A 23,828-nucleotide genomic window follows, 5' to 3' on the forward strand; every position below is an offset into this window, starting at 1 on the left:
ACAGAGACAGAGACAGAGAGCACTATACATAAATATTTGCTATTCAGTCATTTCAGCCCAACTCTTGATGACTCCATTTGGGGTTTTCTTGGCAGAGTGGTTTGCCATTTCCTTTGCCAGATCATTTTATAGATAAGGAACTGAGGAACAGGAAGAGAGGTCTGGCTCTCCCATGGTCACAGGGCTAGTAGATGTCTGAGGTCAGATTTGGACCCAGGAAGATGAGAGCTCGGGATTAAATCTGGTGCTCTACCTGCTGCACTTTGGATCTATTTACATGCGTGTATAGCAGGATAGGTAGGTAAGTAGATGGGTATCTGAAGTTTAAGCAAGTTTCAGTGTCAGATGGTTCATAAAGCCTCATCAATCTTTCTTCTGGTAGTTTTTGATAGTAGGGAAAAGTTTTTAAAGAAAAAGTACCCTAAAATGATTTTTTTCATAAGTATGAACTTATGATTTCATGTTTCATTAGCATGTTCTTTTGTTCTTTGAAGGTTAAAACCACACCTTCTACTTCTTTTCTATCTCCACATTCCCTAGTATAGTACTGGGCAAATAAAAGACACTCTGACTCTATAAATGGAAAATGTCAGTGGATAGCAACTATCTGATGGAAAGCTATCATTGCTAGTCTCCCTAGAAAGATGGCACAATTACATGAGTTGGCTTAAGAGAGTGTCTATCAGTCAGATGTTGACTTGGGTAGACTGAATTTTAGGGTCTGTCTTTGCTTGGGTGTTATTGGAGAGGAAAAGATGTGGGCATTTTGGTGAAGGCAGAAAGCATGGATTATGGGGCATTGGGATAGGAAGAGGAGAAAGCAAGAATAGTGGTTGTCCAAAAAAATGGAGTGATTCTAGTCAGGATTTAGATGCAGGGTCATTGGGGAAGGGATTCAGGGAACTGGCAAAATCTATTCTTCTGATATCTCTACTCACGGATTGCCTTGAGAGGAAACCAGTTCCCTCTCACTAAAGGTCTTCAAGCCAAGGCTGAATGACTACTCAATGGCTACGTTATAATATGGAATCATTTCCTATTGGACTATCTTTCTTTTAAACTGTTATTTTGTATTATTTTTAGATTTTAGGATTAGGTATCTTCTTTCTTAAAATAATATTTTGTTTTTCCCTAATTATATGTAAAAACAAATATTTAACATATTTTTAAAATTCTGAATTCCAAACTGTTTCCCTTACTCCCTCCTACCCCATCCCTTCCCTAAGACAGTAAACAATCCGATACAGATTTACATGTGCAGTAGAATTAGGTATCTTGAAATATTAAAGAATCTTTCCAGAGAACCAATTGGCTCTTTTTTCTAGTTTGGTCATCTTCATTTTATGACTCAGAGGTAAAGGTCACTTAACATCACCGTCCATTTCTCTCCCAGCCCTTCTGTTAAAACACGTGCATTCCCTTAGGTAATAACCATAGCTCACATTTATTAAACACTGTAAAGTTTGCAGAGTATTTTTCATGCATTATCTCATTTGATAACTATTTGAGTAATAATAAAAATCTACCAAGTTCCCAGCAATCCAAGAAGGGAAGGGTACAGTCTTCATCACACTGTTAAATCACACGTAGACTCACCCCGCCTGCTGTCCAAACATATCCTGAGTTCCTTGGGGCCCGGTCTATACAGTTTAGATCACACAGAGAAGACAGGAAGGCCAGTTTGTGTTGGCACAGAACAGGAAGAGCAGCCCCTTAAAAGCAGATGGAATAAATGAGGGTGGTAGACCCTCAAAGAGAACTTAAAAAGTCATGATAAAAAATTTAGCTTGTAAATTGCCTTGTGAATAGATTATAGCTAAAGCAAATTCCAAGGTAATTTTAAAATGCAAATATACCTAGGTACCTCCTTACTATTTCATAACTTGAACACGGAATGTAGTCAGATCCTAGGGGAGACTACTATATTAGCTTCCTTCTGGAAACAAGATTTCCCCTTCTGTGATGGTGCTAGCTTTAGGTAATGATTTCTGATTTCAAGCCCCAAGTTATAATACAGAATCGACAAATTCTCATGATGTGAGAATATTTTCCGAAGGAAGATGGTTTTCATTTAAATTAAGATGGGGGCAGGCAGAGAACATCTAGTAACACTTTCATTTCTAGAACTACTTACTAGTGTCCTCAGGGAGAGCCCCTCATTTAGAAGGAGCTTATGGAGTCAAAGCAACAACGGATAAACAGCTCCCTGCTATACAAGGATCAGTGTTTTCTCATGGATGGGAATGAGTGCCTCGAATCAGAGATGCCATCCTATTTGTAAATTTCAAGGTTAGTGCCACCATTCACATGGATGACTCTGTAAGGGCCAACATGTAAGGGGTTAAAATTGAAGGGTTGGACTAAATTATTTAGGAGTATGGTCACCAGGAATTATTACTCAATTCCAAATGATTTTTTAAGGTAATTTATTTACAAAAGGAGAGAGAGTGAAAGTGAGAAAAATCAGAGAGAGTAGATGTTTATTCCAGCCTGGTAGGAAGCAGGTGAAGCTTAAGAGGCCCCAGCAAAGGGGGCCCAGAGGTAAATTACACAAGGGTTTTAGCCATGAGGTCTCCTCCAAGACACAGGCCTCTCTGAAAGCTAGTATCTCCAGAACAAGCCAAGGAAAGGAGTCAGCCTTTCTTACTCACCCACAAGGTAGTCCTAATAGAAGATAGAAGCAGTCCAAGGTCCTCCTGGAGCTCCTCCAGGGTCAAGTTCAAGGTGCAGGACCTGGTCACAGGAAGTTCTTGGCATTTTTAAAGACCCTTCCTTTTTGTCACTTCCTGTGCCTTCCTTCCATTTTACATGGACCAATTACAGCTAAAGCTTTGCTTAGGACTGTCCAGAGGGCAGTGGGTCACAGACCTCCCCCACATAAGGATAAGTGGGGTGTATATGCTTCTGGTGATTAAGTCTAAAAATGGACAGGGGAGAGTTAATCCCATCTTCACAATTCTAAGTTTAAGACCATGATCTGGCTAAAAAAAAAAAACATTCAGATGACTGTCAATTAGTTTTTCAGACCTGTCAGAATCTTTGTGACCTTATTTGGGTTTTTCTTGGCAAAGTGGTTTGCCATTTCCTTCTTTAGACCATCTTATAGATGAGGAACTGAGGCACACAAGATTAAGTGACTGGCTCAGGGTCACACAGCTAGTTAGTGTCTGAGGCTAGATTTGAAATCAGGAAGATCTGTATTCCTTACCAGCCCTGGTGTTCTATCCACTATGCTACCTACCTTCCCTCAAGAAATTAAAGATTTAACTAATATAGAAACAGTCAAGCAGAGAAGAAACAGTTGAGAAGAAGAGAAATAAATAGTTCATAACAATAACAGCCTCTCCTCATTGGGCACTGTCTGATCAAAGAAACACTTCTATCATTTTTTCTCTGAACAAGGTTGTAAGGAGAGGTTAATAATAATTCATATTTCTCTAACTCAAAAAGACTTGAATGTTTGTAGAACACTTGGCTCATAATCCCATGAGTTGTGGAATACAAGAATTATTCATCCCATTTTGCAAAAAAATAAAACATACCTTCGGGTTCTCATGTGGGGAAAGGGATGTGCCACAAAGTGCTTTATAAATCATTTTGTTATCAAACATTTGTTCTCTTCTATATTGAGGTCTCCCAATAAGGAACTTCCTCTATCTGTGCAGGTGGGAACCTGCCTGGTAACTTCTGGGTTTAAAGAGTAGCCTAGGGTCCTGAGAGATTTCATGAATTGCCCAGGGTCACACAGTCAGTGTAGGTCGGAAGCTCTTAGGCTAGTTCTGTATTCAACATGCTATACTGCTTCTTATGGGCAGCGAAGTGGCTCAGGGGACAGAGCACTGGGCTTGGAATCAGGAAGACTCATCTTAGTGGTTTCAAATCCAGCCTCAGATATTTATTAGCTATGTGACCATAGACAAGTCACTTAACCCTGTTTACCTTCGTAACTTCATCTGTAAAATGAGCTGGAGAAGGAAATGGAAAACCCTCCAATATCTCTTCCAAGAAAACCCAAATGGAGTCGCAAAGAGTTGGACAAGAGTTGGACATGACTAAAATGATTAAACAGCAGAAATATTGCTTCTCAAGGCATCCACAGTCTCATGTCTTCTCTAAACCATAATGTAATGTACAAAATGCCCCCAGAGTCTTAGGGTGACCTTAAAGCTTTCAACTTGGAGCATCATTAAGAATTACAGGTTTTCATTGTATCTCTCAGGATTTCTTTTTGTTTCCCTGTTTTCTCTATTTTCTCTCTCTCCTTGTCTAATGTTCCAGTATTTAGCATTTGTGTTATTGTCTCCACTTTGCAGATAATAAAACTGAGGCTTATCAGACAGTTTACATGGCATGCTACAGTGACTCAGTCTCAGAGCTATAACTTGAGCCCCAGGCCTTCTGATTTCAAGTCCACTCTTTCCACTAGGCTTTGATGCTTGCCTTGTAGTCTGAGATTAATTTACTAGCCAAGACACAGAAATTATGTACTGACATCTGTCTCCTTCAAAAAATGTTTGAATCTTGGCTTTGAGCACTAACTGGTTGATATTCTCAATATGTGTGGGACAGATCAGTGAGTTTCAAAGGCCAGCCAGAAAATGGTATTCAAATGACTTCTCAGGTTCCTCCATTTGGAAATAGATATGACAGCTGCTGTGTGGGTGGAGTTCCTGGGGATGTCCATCTGGTCAGGACGTTGGACGTCTGTCTCTGCCCTATGCCAGGATTAGGGTCTGTTGATTTCCCCAAAGGCATTAACATCACACCTCTATCTGCAAGCTGCCATATAACAGCAGGGCCCCTTTTTCTCCCCAGGGAACTCTTTCCTGTTCCTCTCACTGTTGATAAGTTCAAGAAATCCTTGTTCAAGGAGTCAGCAGCTGACAATCATTGCACTACATTGCCTTGAAATCATGGCATACCAGGAACAATGTGGGGGCAGAAAATGTGGGGGCAGGTTCTTTAGGAATCAGGAAGGGAAGGAGATGAACTCTTGACTATTCATCAGGAATAATCATCTGAAGAGGAGTTTCCAATTCAGTTACAGAGAAATGAGGTCCCATCCCAATCTGATTCCATACGTCTAAGGTAGAGCTGCTTTCTGACATATCAGTAAGGGTTCACCCTCTCTGATTGCTTGTTACCAACCTGTGAACAACTATTTAAAATACTGATCTTTAACAAAACAGAGCCAGCTTTTGAAAGATTTAGTAAATGAAAGACCCCCCATGACAGAGTTGGTCCATGAAGGCAGGAGTTCCCATAATGAGTGTTCTCTATGATGCTCATGAAATTTTAGGTCTGGATTCAACCCCCTTCTTCCCCCTGCACATGCCCCCCAAAAGATGTAAACCTGCAATTCTTGGCCACTTAAAACTTTTGTATTTTTATCTTTAGGGTTCTTGTTACCTTCGTTTTAAAAAACCTTTTCTTGTGTCTTGGAATCAATACTAGGTATTGGTTCAAGGCAAGAGATCAGTAATGGCTAGGCAATTGGGGTTAAGTGATTTGCCCAGGGTCATGCAGCTAGTACGTGTCTGAAACCAGATGGCACCTTCATTTATAAACAAAGCCCTACCTCATCTTCTCCCCTTCCTAGGAAGTCATCCATTAAAACAAAAAAAAAGGAAAGGCCAAAAAAAATGCTTTAGCCAAAGCAATCAGCATATCAGCCATACCTGACAGCATATGCAGTATTGCAGCATTCCTTTTTAAAATAAATTGAAGAAATATACCACAAACATTTACTAAGCACCTACTGTGTGCAAGACCTGAGTGTGCTGGGGAAAGAGAAAGGGAGAGTGGATACAATATGAGTAGTTCCTGTTATTCCTCCTCAAAGGACATTCCATATTGTTAAGTAGTTTCTTCCGGGTAGCACTTTCATATTATTCTAAGAGGTTTCTCAGGAGATGATAGACGAGTTGATTTGCCTCTATATACTAATGGTAATTTTCCCAGATGCACTATATATGCACACATAAAAGAGGGGGAAAAAACCAAGGAATGATTCAAAAATATCTATTCATTCTTCACTTTTTTTTTCTGCTTTGAAAGGAATCATTCTAATATGTCGTGTACTAAGCCTAGCCAGACAGAGTGGCACTCAGTTAGGTGATAATTTGCTTCCACATAGTTGAAGCAGCCACTTTAACCACTTTGCAAAACAGCAAGAAAAATAGTGTCCAACAAGCCCCGCCACAGCAGAATAACCACGGCAAGCACAGCTGACATGACTTGGTCTCCCATTCAGAAAATAATAACATGCAATTCAGCTCAGTCTCTCTTGCAATCCAAACCTAGTCAAAAGAATTTCAATTTTTCAATTTATTTTTGCCAATTAAAAACGTTAGCTGCTGTGAACCCATTTCTAGGTCTAAGAGTCAAGCTGCCTCAAAGGAGTTGGGATTCCAGTCTGTGATGCCTTCCTTTATAAGGCGTCTTTGCTGTGAACCACAAAAGTGTACAGTAATATACTGTATAGAGTCGGTGAAGTGAATAGATAGATAAACTGTATACTCTATAGAGCAGACTGTAATATAATGTGTACTTATTAAGTCAAAGAGTAGGATAGGAAGCCACTCTTGTAGCTTTAAAAGCCATACAACTACTAGAAAATATGAGAGATTAAATTAAGCAGAGATAATTCTTGTCACCTCTTGATTTGCATCCTTCTCCCCTCCCCTAGGTGCATTCCATGACATTAAAATCTGTCATCTCACATTACCTACCCACTTGGCAAGCTAAAAGGTCACTTTCTTCCAAGAAAGCAAATAGATAACAGTTTATTTCTATCATTTCTTTTTTTTTAACCCTTACCTTCCATCCTAGAATCAATACTGTATATTACTTCTAAAGCAGAAGAGCAGTAAAGACTAGGCAATGGGGGTTAAGTGACTTGCCCAGGGTCACACAGTCAGAAGTGTCTGAGGCCAGATTTAAACCCAAGATCAAATCAGTCTCTAGACCTGACTCTCTATCCACTGAGCCACCTAGATGCGCCCCCCCCCATCATTTCTATTCTTTTTTTTTAATTCAAGCCTCATTTTCTTGCCAAAGTAAAGTTACGCTGATATATCTTAGAGCCCTCCTAACAAGGAAGAAAAAATTTTGGATGATTTTTATGCTTAAGAAGAACCTCCCCTGGCTTCTCTCAGAGAAATCCTCAGCAGATCACACAGCTCCACACTTATAGGTGAAGAAGAAGGTATGGTCAAGAGTAATCTAGCCATCCATGTTCCCGAAAATGAAAGCCTGTTGTGTTATTGCATTGAAGTTTGATGCTTCTCAGTTCACTCCTTGCATTAAATGTGTGTCACAGTTTAATATCAGCCCCACTCAGAGGTCTCAAACAAAGGAGAAATAATAGCTCGTCTCCATGGTAACACAGGATAGCCTCTACCTGATCTGAAGATGGCAATGAAATTAACTTGTATCTCTGCCACACAGGTGGTGGTGTTAGCTTCCATTTATACCTGTGCGTGCCCGAACGGAGAACAGGCACTGCCGAAATCACTCATCTTCTGATCACCCCTCTGGAGTTTAAGGCCAACTGCAGCCTCAAGATGAGCTTTCAGAATGCCTTAATTCCGACTCAAGGGCGGAGGGCGATTTCTCGTTAAATGAGATCTGATTTCTAAAGCGTAGGTTCCTTTTGAGCTTGCATCACTCTGATTGGTGAAGTGGCTGGTAATGTCCCGATAACAACAGGATCTCCTTAGAAGCGCTGATCATAAACTGGCACATGACTAATGATGATTGTGCCAGCAGCCCCCCCTTAGGTAAGGCACAGATGATTTCATAAATACTTTAAGGCGATCCTTTATAATAGTATTAGCCAAGCTCGCCTGGAGACCCTGCTGGTAAATCGCCAGTGCGTGCAGAGCAGTCTTTCTAACAGTGTTTGACTTCACATGAATACCGATGAAATCTAGTTAGCTGTTTTGACCACCTTCAGGAAGCAAAGGTCAGGAATAAATTAGGATGCGTGGACCAAGGTAGGCACACTAATGCTTCCAGGAGTCACCCCTTTTCTTCCACTGTGTAGACCGCACGCTCTCAGTGTCCATTACCCTGAAGCCATTCTGATCATAAGTTTTTCTGAATTTAGCTATTACATATATGGGCAACTAGGTAGCACAGTGGTGAGAGCACTGGACCTGGATTTAAATCTGGCTTCAGATACTCACTAGCTGTGTGACCCTGGACAAGTCACTTAGCCCAGTGGGCCTCAGTCTTGTCATCGGTAAAATGAGTTAGTGAAGGAAATGGCAAATTACTTCAGTATCTTTGCCAAGAAAATCCCAAACAGGGTCAGGAAGAGTGGGACACAACCAATATGACTCAACAACAACAAATTGGCATGTATATGTAAATAAATATACGCATACAATTGCTACTAGGCAATTCATGAAGCCAGTGACATCCACTAATTTTTCAAAAAGTGAACCAGACATTCTGATCAAGGACACAAGTAATACCCAATGAAATTGTGCGTCGACTGTGGGAAAGATGGGTAGAGGGGAGGCAGGGAAATAATGTGATTATTGTAACCAAGGAATAATATTCTAAATTGACTAAATAAATTAATTTAATTTAAAAAAGTTAACCAAACACATTTTTACACACAAAACGAATATAGGCATTGGATATAAACTATGTTCTGTGTACTATACAACAGAACTTTGTTATTTCAATTCTTCTAATGGCTCATCTAAATTAGGGAAAAATCTAAATTCTAGAATATTTGAAAAGAAATACATTCTTATTGCTTTCTAGCATATAAAGTGACTAAGCTAATCACATGTTGGGCAATAGAGGTCTTTGGGGACCTGCATTAATGAATAAGTATTCTATTAATTAGCATAGCAATTATTTCCATGTAAACGGGTGCTTTTAAAGTCCTTGAAAACAGTAAGATTTTGTAAATTAAAAGTACTTGGCTTAAAAGACCCATAGAGCAAAAGCAAACTTCATTATAAATGATTCTAGCATATTCCATATGGGTCTGGATCTGGGTCATAGGGATGAAGATATATTGGAGAGAGTTGAGTGCCTTAGTTGATAAAATTTCAAACCTGGAGTCAGGAAGGCCTGAATTCAAATCCTGCTTTTGACATTTGTCATCTATGGAGCATGTAGTAAGTCACCTAAACTCTTTCAACCTCAGGTTACTCATCTGTAAAATGGGGACAAAAACAGCACTTAAATTGCAGGAGCATTATCAGAATCAAATTAGATGATGAGGAAAATTAATGTTTAATTATTTTGTTCATTAGCAACATTTCTATGAATCCATTTATTTCCTCAACTCCTGCTGAAGATCAGACAATAGGAGAAAGGTTATCCCCCTGCCTCCCCCAGGGTAGAGACCTCTACTCTTTATCTACCAAAAAACCATCCACCCTGCCAACTCCCCAACCCCACAAGTCTTCAGCCAGCATGAACCCTTCTTTTTTGTCTTTGCTAGATATCTCATCTAGATTTGGGGTAACCTGATGTACGATAAAGGAAACAACCACTGAAAACCCAATGGAGACAGTGTATGTTTTTCTAGCTGAAGATTGCTAGAGGAAGCTTTGATTCATAAATTCACTAACACTCCATTTCGTAAAGTATCAGAGACTGATGGGTCAGCAATATTTCCCTAGCTTCCAGGGGGGAGGGGATGGGGATGGGGTTGAGATTCCTAATTCCACCTCCTCATTAAAATATCTCCCAATTCAGACTGCTAAGGGAGGTCCAAAGGCCATATTGTCAGGCCAGTCAGAAGGAAGACATACTTGAGTCTAAAAATGATCAAATGGTCATTTAGTGTCTTTCCTTGCAGAGGCACAGGAGATTGACCTCACATCCCAAAATCTGGCCTCAGACACTTACCCTGGACAAGTCAGATAACCCCAATTGCCTAACCCTTGCTACTCTTCTATCTTGGAGTCAGTAATTAATATTGATTCCAAAATGGAAGCTAAGGGTTTGAAAAATAGATCACATGCCCCCATTAATAAACAGTATTAGATAAAAAAGGGCCTTATTTTATTTATTGGTTAAAATTCCAGGCACTCCAGTGACATATCTAAAGAATTCGAAAATAATACTTTTAAAATACTACATAAATGCTAGCTAATGATATTTTGTATTTTTGAGGGTTTTTTTTTAACAACTTAGAGTGTTCCTAGAGCAACAAGAAGCACCTGTCTCATGTCATTTTCAGTCATGGCTGGCTCTTCCTGACCCCTTTTGGAGTTTTCTCAACAAAGATACTGGAATGGTTTTTCCATCTCATTTGACAGATGAGGAAACTGAGACAACCAGGGTTAAGTGACTTGCCTGGGGATACATAGCTACTCAGTGTCTGAGGCCAGATTTGAACTCACAAAGATGAGTCTTCCTGACTCCAGGCCCAGCACTCTATCCACTGTGCCATCTAGCTCCCCAGTGGGTGCTCAGTAACACCTCAAATCACAGAGCCTGCGTGTCAGGAGCAAGGTTTGAACTCAGTTCTTCCAGGCTTTGAGACTGCCATATACTAGAATTCATCTGTAAAAAGGAATATTTTGAAAAAAAAGAAAATAGCTAGAATGGCTTATAAAAAGGCAGGCACAGGAATTCATAGTTTATCCTGTATTTCCTCTAGAACCACTTATGGCTTAAATCAGGGGAGTGCTATGTTCAGACTCAAGCATTAAGAAAATAGTTTTGTTTATTTGGTAAAGGAAAGGGAAGAAACAGAAGGAAAGGAAAAGAGAAAGCTATTACAAAAGGGCAGTGAATAGGGAGCCAGACCTAGAGATGGGAAATTTTGGGTTCAAATGTGAACTTGGATACTTCCTTGCTATCTGACCCTGGATAAATCACTTTGCTTATTTTTTAAACCCTTACCTTCCATCTTAGGATCAATACTATATATTGGTTCCAAGGCAGAAGAATGGTAAGGGCTAGGCAATGAGGGTTAAGTGACTTGCACAGGATCACACAGCTGGGAAGTGTCTCAGACCATATTTGAACCCAGGACCTTCCATCTCTGGACCTGGCTCTCAATCCACTGAGTCACCCAGCTGCCCCCTGGACAAGTCACTTTAGCCCCTATTGCCTAAGCCTTACAACTCCTCTACCTCATAACCAATACACATTATTGATTCTAAGAGGAAGGAAGGAAAGAAGGAAGGAAGGAAGGAAGGAAGGAAGGAAGGAAGGAAGGAAGGAAGGAAGGAAGGAAGGAAGGAAGGAAGGAAGGAAGGAAGGAAATGAGGAATGAAGGAAGGAAGGAAGGAAGGAAGGAAGGAAGGAAGGAAGGAAGGAAGGAAGGAAGGAAGGAAGGAAGGAAGGAAATGAGGAAGGAAGGAAATGAGGAAGGAAGGAAGGAAGGAAATGAGGAAGGAAGGAAGGAAGGAAGGAAGGAAGGAAGGAAGGAAGGAAGGAAGGAAGGAAGGAAGGAAGGAAGGAAGGATGGGAGGAAGGATGGGAGGGAGGAAGGGAGGGAGGGAGGAAGGAAGGAAGAAAAAATAAGAAAAGGAAAGAAGAAAAGAAAGAGAAAGAAGGAAGGAAAGAAAGCTATTGCAGAAAGGTAATGAGATGAAAATAGCAGCTTTAAGATAAACAAAAAGTTCACCTCCATAAAAAATGATAGCTACAGTAGGCAATAAGAAGTATTTATATAAGGAAACAGAATGGAAGAAATAGTCTAAGCACAAAAATCAAACCCGTGTAGATGCTTAGGTGATGCATATATATATATATATATATATATATATATATATATATATATATATAAAATCTAAATATCTAAATGAGCAAGAGTATATGAGAAGCAAGGTTTGTTGAGCAATCTTAAAAGACGAGGTCATGCTGGTCATGAAAAATGGAATATAAATACTTGGAAATAGAAGCTACCCAACCAACATTAGCAGGAATTCATCCTTCTCTGCAATGTTCATCATGGTGGTTCCTGAAACTCAAATATGGTCAAAGTAAAGGAGGGAGATAAAGAGCATGTCTGAACGGAAAGAGGGAAATGGTCAGTCTTTCTCTCATTCAGGAAACCTTCAGAAGGGCCATGTGCATTGTCTAGCATATGTGAATATACTGTACACCCATGTAATTATTATTCCAGACTCATAAAACTGGTCTGGGAAAGAAAATATGATAATTAGAGAATGGAGAAAGGACTTTCCCTTCATCTCTTACTTTATGAGTCAGTACTAAAACCTCCATTTAAAAAAAAGAGAGCTAGAAGTTTTCCAAAGCGAACAACGGAGATTGCATCCCATTTTGCTTATTTCTTTGTTATCATCATTTGCATACACTCAAATAAAACATGGACATTTTACACATCTCTACAAAAAGCCACTGATATTTTCCCCTCAACAGAAACACCTTAGAATATGTGACTCTTATGATTGACTCTATTAAAAATGTCTGAAAGATAAACTCTAAAGTTGCTAAATGAGAGGACCATCACAGACTTCCTTTTCCAGTCATTTGCATGAGTGAATATATGTTGACTGCAAAAGGGTTTTTCAGTCCTTCTTGCTGCCTACTTATCACTAAACCATCCAGGACTAATATATATATATATATATATATATATTCTAAAAAGCAGTATTTATAATAATAAGTATCATTTATATGTACACAGCACCTTCCATTTAGATGGCTCCAAGTCACTTCTGGGCACTTCTAGAACATATGCACTGGGTAATATATTTATGAAACTCTCTCCTGGAGAATTGCTGATGCATGATGTTAGCCAGGATTCTACTCCAGAGCACACCCCAAAGTTGGGCAACTTCTGACTTGGTTGGAGAATTCTCATGGTTTTCCTTAGGGTATAGATCATGCATTAATTCATTCAATCCAAGCATTTGTGAATCTACTCTGTACCAGGCACTGTACTAGATTAGGTATACAAAGGCAAAACAAAAAACCTCTTGTCCTCAAGAAGATAACATTTTGAAATAACTTGCAGATAAAAAGTCAAATGCAGACTATTCTACAAAAGCAATTTCTTGGGGAAGACACCATCAACTGAGGGGTCATTAGGATAAGTTTTCTGTAGGATGAGGCATTTGCAAGGAGTTTATCAAAGGGGCCAGCTCCCCAGTCAGAGGGAAAAGACAATAGGGGAGGGGATTAATGGCAGAAATATTTACAGAAAGAGCCAATTGTCCAGCTCTGATCCAGAAAAAAAAAAGGCAAAGAGAGTTGTTGAGGGGATGAAGAGGAGTTAGGGAGAAGAGGATTCTCATGATGGGTCATCCCCATTTTGCCAAATTTATTTTCCCAATTAAATGAGGTCTTCTGCTAAGGAGAAAACACAGTGGAGAGAGAGCTGACTCAGAAGGCAGGAAGACAGGAGTTCAAGCCCTTCCTCTGACACAGACTTATGATCCTTGGCAAGTCACTTTCCATTTCAGTGTTTCCTAGCAACTTTCTAAATCTAGTAACAGAGAAGGTGTTTATCTGCATGGCGAGAGGGAACTTCCAGTTCCTCAATCCTGCTTCTACTGAGAGAAAGGATGGATTGGAGTAGTTGGCTTTGAAGAGAGAAGAAAAGTTTTGGAGTAGTTGCTAAGGAAAATGGAATCTATATTTGATAAGGAAAAATATTGATGGGTAGCAAGAATGACCCTGATTATTATGATTATGATTATATTATAATTATATAATTTTATAATTATGTTGTAATTTAAAATACATATTATATTATAAAGATTATAAAACAAATCTAAAAGCCTCTTTTATAGCCAAGTATTTTTAACCTTAAGAGATCTTACTGTTTTCAAGCACTTTCAAAGCCAGACCAGTTGTGGGACTTCTCCATTAGCACTCAGTGCACATTTAGGAGTGGAAAAAGGAACATGGTAGGAATACTCTGGCACAGATATGGCCCTATTGTTAGACCTTTGGTAATTTCCTTGTCTACTTTGGCCCTTTTTTCCTCATCTGTAAAATGAAAGAGTTGGACTCAATGGTGTCCAGGAATTCTTCCTATTCCAATTGCTGTGATCTTGAAACCCATTTCTGCTTCAGATGATATAGCCTTACTCTAAGAAGGGAAGGGTAATCCATAGGATACCCAGAATCCAGGACACATTGAGTACCCAACTAGATATCTCCTCTTTGAAAGATAGAGTAAGCTTTTTTTCATAGGTGGGTCAGGTCCCCAAGTAGCATGGACCTAAGGATATATTTATAAGCCATATGACCCTGCGTAAGTTAATTCACGGTATTTGAACCTCGGCTTCCTCATCTATAAAATAGGGACAGTGATATCTGCCCTGTCTGTCTCATTGAGTTGTAAGCATTGAATGAGATAATATCCCTGAAATGCACTGAAAAAGCTATAAAGAGTCACATAAACGTAAAGCTTTTTATTTTTTAATGGTTATAGTTTTTAGGCATTAGGTAGCTAATTCTTCACCATATCACTCGGAAGTAGAAGGGGACCATTAAATGTGATCACCACTATTTTTCCAAGAGAGGCTGTGGAGACACAGAGATGAGGAAGGACCTGTGGAGCAAGCAATCCAGAGACAACTAAGAGAAGTTTTTATTCTTAGTCAAATTCTCTACTTTCTTACCTTCTAGGTAACCTCACCTATGCCTGAGCAGAAATGGAAAATGGGGGGGGGGGGCAGCTGGGTAGCTCAGTAGATTGAGAACCAGACCTAGAGATGGGAGGTTCCTAGGTTCAAATCTGGCCTCAGACACTTCCCAGCTGTGTGACCCTGGGCAAGTCACTTGACCCCCATTGCCTAGCCCTTAACCACTCTTCTGCCTTGGAGCCAAACACAGTATTGATTCTAAGATGGAAGGTAAGGGTTAAAAAAAAAGAAGAAAGAAATGGAAAAGGGCTTCTTAACTCCCGAAACAGATCAGTCTGAGACATCTCCTAGTTCCTGTCTCAGGCACTTACCAGCTTCTGTGACCTTGGGCAAGTCTCAATTTGGCCTCAATTTCCTCATCTCCAAAATGGGGATGATAAGAACATTTACTTTCTAAGGTTGTTGTGAGGATCAAACGAGATGACTATTATGATAGCTTTTGTCCAAAACCTGCATATATGATCTTTCAATTACTCACTCTTCTGGTCGCTCTGTTTCTAACCCTATTTCTTGAGACATGGCATTGGCTTCCATTTATATAGCATCAATTCTCATTTAACTAATCTTCCATGTTTAAAACCTTTGTTTTCTTAAGCACTTTCCTTCCTTATATGCAATCAATTTCCAAATATTGTTGATTCTGTCTCTTTTTTATAGTTCTTAAATCCATCCCTTCTTCTATTTTTCTGTCACTGCCTTTCATCTCAGTTCTCATTGCTATTTGGTTGAATTATTAAAAGGATGCCCCAAAGGCCTGAAAACTTCCACTCTTTATCTTGTAATTCATCCTTCAAACTATTGCCAGATTAAATTTACATGTAATCAAATCTGATCATATCATTCCTATGCTTAAAACTCTCTTTGGTAGAGCCTGGACTCCTTGGCTTGGCATTTAAGCATCTTTATGATTTAATATTACCCTAATTACACAACTCCTTCCATATTCTCCATGTAGACTTGATGATCTCTATTGTCCTCCTATTTCTTTTTTTAATAAAATTTCTTACCATCTATCTTAAGAATCAATACTGGGTATTGGTTCCAAGGCAAAGGAGTGATAAAGACTAGGTAATGAGGGTTAAGTGACTTGCCCAGGGTCACACAGCTAGGAAGTGTCTGAGGCCAGATTTGAACCTAGAACCTCCTTTCTCCAGACCTGGCAGTCTATCTACTGTACTTCCTAGAGGCTCCTCTTCTTATTTATAAATCTTTGATCTTGTGCCTTCCTGCTCTCCTCAATCCATTCCTTGACCCTCTGCCAATGCCATGCTTTTGTGTATAGAGTTCCTTACACCTAGAATTTCACCTATTTATTGAATGCCAATATGTCCATTAAGGATCAGAAAAATGATGTGCTCTGTAGGAAGTCGTCTTCTTCATTTATTTAATGTTTTTAAAAAAGAACCCTGATCTTTTCTCATGTCCATCCTCATTCCCTTACAACTGTAGAAAATGTTACTTACTTCCCTTCTTGGATCCCCACAAATCACATTGATTGTCTATATTTAGTAGGTGCTTAATAAGTTCTTACAGAAGTTATTGAAAAATCACTTCTATTTGCTCGGGCTTCTCAGGTTATAGGACCTAATTTCCTTTTTTTTTTAATTTGCATAAAGGAAAACCTGGTGTAAATAGTGGGGGAAATGCTACCTTTTATTTACTGATATTTTAGCTCTGAAGAAAAATTTTAAGCTTCTGGAGGGAGAATGAGAAAAATAGGAAAGGGGCCCTAGTAAAACGTAAGTAGAGGGGAATTCCTATCCTCACAAACTATACTTGAAGTACTATTAATTCAGTTTATCACCAAACACAACCTCACTAGTTAATATTCCTTCAAAAAATAGTGAGGCTATCAAAAGGTTCCAAATAGGGGAAGATAAATATCACAGTGGAAATATGACATTCACCTGGTAGACCTCAAGAAGTTTCACTTGCCACTTTTAGTTGCATTCTTCTAGACCTTAGCAGAGAAGGCATTCAGCATGGCAGAGAGGAAAGAGGGTCAGATCTAGCATTAGATGACTTGGGGTTTGGTGGCACCTTTTGCTACCTTCTAACCATTTCACTTTGGTCAAGTTCACCTTTCAGAGTTTCAGATTTTTCAAATCCAAAAAATGGAGGTAATCTTGTGCCACCTCCCTTCCAGGGTTACTATGAGGACTGAATGAATTCTATTCTGGGTACCAAAAATTTTTGCTAAGCTGGACGGTGGGCAGAGGATGAAAATAGTGACTTTTGGTTTTGTTTTGTTTTCTAAAACCCTTAACTTCTGACAGAAGAGTGGCAAGGGTCTATGCAATAGGGGTTTAGTGACTTGCTGAGGATCATACAGGTAGGAAGTCTTTGCGGTCATATTTGATCTCAGGTGCTCTGGATTCCAGGGTTGGTGCTATCCTTTGTGCTACCTGGTTGCCCTGACAGTCTAAGGAAGAGACCATTGCTAAGAGATTGACTCCAAAGTTTAAGGTCAAATAATTTGAATTGATAAAATGATGATGTTATCAATAGAAATTCGGAGGCTAGGGAGAGATACAGTTTGGGGGATTTTTTGTCTGTTTTTTTTCCCCATGAAAGATGATTAATTTCATTTTGGGGACTAGCCCTGAGTCCAGAGCAGTATGGTTTGGTAATTCAGTGCTACATCCCAGTTCAATCCCAAACACTGACTTCTTACAGAAGGCATTTCTGAATGTATATAACAGGTGTCAGACTCTCAGCGAGACTGCTGTAATTGCCCATCTCTCAACTGGGCTATAGTTGGTAGTGCTCCAGAATTTTCTATACACAGCTGGTGAGAAAAAGGAAACATGAGTATCATGAAGGACTAGCCAGTTTCCTGTGTCTGCATAAGCTATGGCTACAGAGAGAAAATCCTCTTGGGAGGGAAAATGAGTTAAGAGGCAAAAGGAAGAGTTAGCAGTAATGAGGTTAAATAATAAAGAGTAGTGAAGAATTTAAAAGAGACTTTTCTGAGGTACCAGTACAGTATCTAACCAGGGGAAGATGCAGAGAGAAGACAAGAAGCAATCCTGATAGGACAAGAACCAAAGTCTTCGCAAGTTTCCCGAGGCCATCCATGTGTCATTTTGAAAAAAAAAATAATAGCTGACATTAACTATCTCTTGATAGTTAAAGTTAAAATTGAATGTATGGAATTGAAAATTGAGCCCCCAAATGTATGGTATTTAGTTAAGGGCTATGTGTTCTTTGTTGAACAAAATGTAGTCATCATGGGCAGCTTCAGTGGTCAGTGCCTTCCTTCCTCCAGTGCAGTTCATCCAGCTGTCTTATCCATTAAGATGCAGGCTCTGGAAGGGATGCTTCTTTTGTTTGGATGTTTGTCTTTTTAGCTTTTCGTGCCTTCTATGTGTACTAGCTTCTTGGAAAAGAGAGGAGAGGAATTTTTCTCCCTAACTTGTCAGAAGTAAAGCCCAGCTTTATGAAGAACCCAGGAAAGAAAGAAGAGATTATATATTTATGTAGGTTATGGTTTTAAAGGAATTATATTACATGATCCTTTGTCCAAAGAGAAGGTATTTATGCACAGCCTTTCTGTATGACAATAGAATAGCTTTCAGTTTTCTAAACACTGCATACTATTGAGTTTTTAGACTAGTGGATCCAATAAAGGGTACTACAGGACCCTTTTGGTCTTCCTCTTAACTCACCCCCCACCCCACATAATTCAGTTAATTTATTTCCATTTTAGTTTTAAGCCAGGTATCACAGTTGGTTTCATTGGCCAGCACAGAAAGTTTCATCAGCAGGTTTTAGGAATATATATATTTTCATCTAAGATTTACATTTCATCTTGAGTAAGTCATTTATCGAACCAGTGCATTACACATTTTTCAATCATTTAAACACAGATGGAGAGAGGTACTCCATGATTTTGTTCTTCACTAATTCTCCGCATCTCTTGTCTTCTTCCCTCTAGGTTTATATTTCTTCCCTAGAGGTTTGTAATTCTTATCTTCAGTGCTTCTCACAATTTATTTCAGAAAGGTTTTGGTAATAGCCTAACTGCAAAGTCCATAAAAATGCTGGCATGCTGAGTTTCTTTTTACTATATAATTTTTTTTCCAGTAATCCTCCCATTTATCACTCCGAGTCATTGAGGGGAGGGGGTGCAGAGTAATTTAGGGACTAGACATCTGTTAATGTAAGCTCAGTTTCATTTCAAAGGATTTCCAGAGTATTCAAGATCTCCCAAGGCTTATCTTTCATAGGACTCTGTTTCCTTGTTGATGAGTCTGGACTCATCAAGCTGCCTATTTGCCCAGCCGGATATTGCACTTCCTTTATTCAAATCTGCAGTATTCCGACCATTTCTGATAGTACATCCAGATCTCTCATCACAACGAGCATGACTGATTAGTTGTGCATTCTATCTATGAAATAACACTGAGTTTAACATGAGGATGCCTGGGATTTTTTTAATTGATTTTCTCCCCTAGTTTCACATACTTTTTCCCACTTTTGTTAACAAACAAGGATTCAGCATCATAGAATGTTAGAGATGGAAAACGTGGTAAATCTACTCCTTTGTTTATAGATGAAGAAACTGAGAATTGGTCGAGTTATGGGTCAATAAGTCATCACCTGGTCAGTGGCTGAGCCAGGAGTAGGACAGAGGTCTCCTGACTTCTAAATCCAGTCTCTCTTTTGACCACAGAAAATTGTCTCCTCAAATTGTTTTTCATTCTGGAATCCTTCCTTTTATATTTCCATTATTTTTATTTTTAAAAATAAGTGATTTTCCAAGTCAGTAGAGGAATTATTGATTTTTTCCCCCAGAAACTGGGCAGACATTTATTATTTAGAATCTTCCCCATGGTTCATTACTGAATGTCTGGACTCACACAGATCCAAATTCATCCTGGAAGGTTTTTCAGTGTCCCCACTTAAATTTTCCCTTGGGATCCTCTGCTTTTGGCTTATTTTTTTTAGCACTTCTCTAGGCTTCCTCAGTTTCAGTGCAAGCATCAGGCTAACAAGACATAGAACCTAAAACAAGTTTGTTATATATAACAAAGCCTGCAGAAAGGACTCATACCTCAGCTCATATAGTGAAGAAGACTATGGTTTATGGTAAGTCCTAAATGCCTCAGGAATTTAATTGATATAACTGCATGTCACACTGAGATGTGACATGGGCAGGAAAAGAATCCCAGGTTTGGAGGTATCCCTTCTCCTAGAAACTAGTAGAGTTCCATCAGACTTGTTTATAGCCTCCCCAAAAAGGGAAAGAATTCAGGGTAACTAAAAAGGTACCCTGTTCTGTACAGCCAGCATGACTCAGAGAATTACAAGACCTTAATATCAAGACCTCTCTGGTCTTTGAGCTTAGTGGTACCCTTCCTTGCTCATCTCAGTGTCCCATTTCCTCTTGGAAATGCCTACTGCCTGCAAGGACTCCAGGCTTGCCCAGCATCACTCTGCATCTCTACTTTATATTCATCTCAGTGCCACTGGCTCTCTTATGCCCATCATGATTTGGAGGCTCAGTGCCTCTGCTGTTCCTGTTATCCCTCTCTGGCTGGCTCCCATTTTCTCTAGTCGCACTTTTGGAGACACCATCCGTTTCCTTGGCAAAGCGTTATCACTCTTTCGGAATGAGATTGCCCAGGTCGGTGCCCTGGGAGGTTCGCATTTACAGTTCTATGGTTAGTGAGATCTGTTCTCCAGACTGCTGACATGAGAAAGAGTTAGCACGACCATCCTATTCACCCTTAACAAACCAAAGAGCCTCAGCCAAGTGAGGAGGGCTGAATTTCATTCTCTGCCTCCACTACTCCCATGCATACTTCCTCCAGAAGCTTTTTTGGTAAGGGCTGGGGGGACCTTCTTTTCTTGAATTCTCTTTACCCTTCCCTCCCAACACTACCATCATAATCCACATAATTATCTTGAAGCTTAGAGAGACTTAAAAAAAAATGAAGGGTAGAACTGCCCTGAGAGGATGATGGCCAGAATGAGGCTTAAAAAATGATGACAAGAATCTGGTGGGAAAGAAGCAAACAAAATAAAATGTCTCCCAAAAGGAGCAGTGTATGTGTGCCAGTCTGATCTCTATGAATGTGGGGGCTCATAGCTCTCCCTGGGAGCTCATTTAAGAAGAGGAACATCAAGAGTCTTTATATTCACACGCCAACACTTTTCCTCTGTGATCATCAGAGCATTTCAGAAACTTTAGCTAATCTTGGGAAGTGACTCAGTTTTTATTGTCTTCATTTTACTTAGGCAAGGCAGCTAGGTAGTCCAGTGGATAGAGCATCTGACCTCGAGTCAGGAAGATCTGAGTTCAAATCCAGCCTCTGAAACCGGCTGTGTGGAAAAGTCATTTAACCCTGTTTGCTAATCTGTTTTCCTCATCTGTAAAATGAACTGGAAAAGGAAATGACAAACAACTCCAGTATCTTTGCCAAGAAATCCAAATGGGGTTGTGAAGACTGAAATGACTAAACAGCGAAATACTATGAACCCTCCCAGCTTTGTCCACTAACCTGTTTTCATGCTGCTGCCTCTTTAATATTAATAACAACTCACATTTATATAAAGCCAGAAGGTTTACAAAGCACTTTGCCAGCAGAAACCATATGAAGTAAGTAGTACAAATATTATTATCTCCATTTTATACACAAGGAAACCGAGGTTCAAAGGAGATTAATAAGTTGCTTAGTGTCATACATTTGGTACGCCCAGGAGCTAGGATCTGACCCTGTAGCTTCTGATTCTTTCTATCAGGCCACCAAAAGAAGAGTGTTTGTTGTAGATCATCTCTTCATCACTTGCTGTACAAAACTTCTCTTCCATAGCAAGATCAGATTTCCCCAAAAGATAATGAGGTTGTCTCTTCTTTGTTTTCTAGGTTTATTCACCTTTTTTAGTCTTGCATTGTTCCTCTATTCCTATGAATACCAGCAAGGACCATGACCAGAATATAGCTTAGTAGGGCTACTCCTGCTAAGAATACTTCCTCTATTATGAAAAAAAAAATTGGAGCCAATAATCAGCCTTTCCTTCTTATCCACACAAAAAGTGAGGGAGGGGAATAAAACGCTCATTCTCTTTATTTTGAAGAATTTAGTCATCAGTTTAGATTCTGGCATTTCATTCTGTCCTTAGGATGTGAGTTTGGAAAAACCAAATGTCATCTATGGCTTTTTCTTCAGTATGTTGATGTCCGGAAGCTGGACTTTTAGCTGATTTCAGCAAATCTGCTTTGGCTGAAATTTTCATTAAAAAGACATTAGTAGGTCTCTCATATATAATGTTAAAATGCCTCCACTTACAGTTCATGGGACAAATTACTAAGAATTTAGGGTGTGTGTTCCATCAGCATGTATTGAGGTTGAGGTTGGTATTAAGTGTGAAGGTACAGATTTAATTTATCTGAATTTTAATACTGAGAGTTTCAGATGTTTGGTAGATTTTGTTTTGTTTTGTTTTAGAGTTTTGTTTGTTTATTTGTTTTTTGCACTAAACTTATTAGCATTCCTGGTCATGCTGACACCATTCATTGCACTGGGTCTGAGTAATTCAGCTTGCTTCTATAATGTTTTCTATATTTAATGTTCAGAAGCAGAGAAGATTGGTTTAAAATGATAATTTTCTTTCTGTACTCTCAGGATCTGTGCAAAATGGGTGTTGCTGTATATTTTTTTCAATAGGTTTCAGCTCCAGAGATGGAGAATGTGTCAGCTCTTTTAACTCCCTTTGCAATACAATTGATCAAGTTTATTTTTCTTTCTTCTTCAAATGGCTTTAGTCACTTTCAAGAAAGCTACCAACTCAAAACTGTGCCTGGATCACTGGACCAGAGGCAGGCTCCTTAGAGAATGTATTCTTTTCAGGAACTGTGCTTGGCCATCCATTATGGGTCAGAAACCCAATGAGTTCTTAAATGTTTAGAAGAATTCAAGGGCTGTATGTGATGTCCAAGTGAAGTATGAAGCTCCTTTAGGGCACTCCATTGGAAAAGGATTCCTCAACCAGACTGTTGAGTTCTTTGCTTTGAGGGTAGGAACCTTTTTCAACCTGGCCTTTGTATTCATAGCATCCTTCATTGAGCCTGATATATAGAAGACACTCAATGAGTGTTTATTGAGATCATTTAATTACTAGATTTGTTTAAAACTCATTAGCATGTTTTGAAACCTGCCAACTACAGCTCAAGCACAATAAGGACAACTAGTCCTTGAATGTGGCAAGGGCTTCTGATGCTTCTTCCAAGCCCAGAACCCCCAAAAACTCCACACTAGGACTTTGAGTCATTCATAGGTCAATTTAGAAATGAGAAATTTAGAAATTTTTCAAGATTAAGATAACTCCAATAAAAATTCACCTTTAATAAGCCTTCAAATATGTGCATGATAATACCCTTCTAAGTTAAACCAATAAGTATTATATCCACAAAGTTAACTATTAGTCAGAGACCTAATATTAAGATTAACCAGATAATCTTGACATTACTTATTTGGTTCCACTTGATAATTCCTCTACTTTTTGTGATCATTTATCCTTTTCCACCATTGTAATCCAACCAGCATAACATTTCAATGTCCGAAGCTCTTTTCTTGAGACTACAACCAAGACATCATTTGTGTCTTAAATGTTCAGTGTTGATGAGGCCAGGTATATGGTTTGTGGTGTGGATATAAAACTTCTGAACTGAACTGAGCCAATTTTTTATGCAAATGACCAATGATAGCTCTTTATCCTGTAAGATTAAAATGAATATCCAATAACTCCAAGAATTATATTTTATAAGATTTATTAATAATCACTTGAAGTAGAAGAAATGAAAGTACAAAAGTAAAATAGCCTGAGTAAAATCCACTTTCCCATCCCCAGCAGGGGAAGCAAGTATGACAGCTACATCAAAATATACCCTCCCTACGTAAGAACTTAAGTAAACACGTAAATAGGATACTGGGATTTAGAGTCCTGGGAAGCAGATTCTAATTATATAATCCTCACTAGCCTGTGCAGGATTAGTAAGTCAATCAGTGATGAAAAGCTTGCTAGTTTCAAACATTCTATGAAAGGAAGTCATAAACATTAAGAAGAGAGAACAATTCAGTTGGCCTTTGGGGTACAATATAAGACCCATCTGTTCAATCTGGTTCTTGCTTGATTGAAGTAAATGGGCTGACCTGGCTAGGGATCAGCTCTCATGTTAATATTCTACATTTCTATATTAACAGAAGTACATGTGCC

The 23,828-nt window shown here is 39.1% G+C and overlaps 1 protein-coding gene across 7 annotated transcripts in view; it reads left to right on the top strand.

Annotated features, from left to right (window-relative positions):
- Nucleotides 1-23,828, top strand: part of ENOX1 (ecto-NOX disulfide-thiol exchanger 1) — a 577,820-nt gene that overhangs the window by 470,136 nt on the left and 83,856 nt on the right. The gene's annotated exons all lie outside the window — the stretch shown is intronic.

This window comes from Monodelphis domestica, chromosome 8, assembly GCF_027887165.1.
Source record: "Monodelphis domestica isolate mMonDom1 chromosome 8, mMonDom1.pri, whole genome shotgun sequence".
NCBI classification, from domain to species: Eukaryota; Metazoa; Chordata; class Mammalia; order Didelphimorphia; family Didelphidae; genus Monodelphis; species Monodelphis domestica.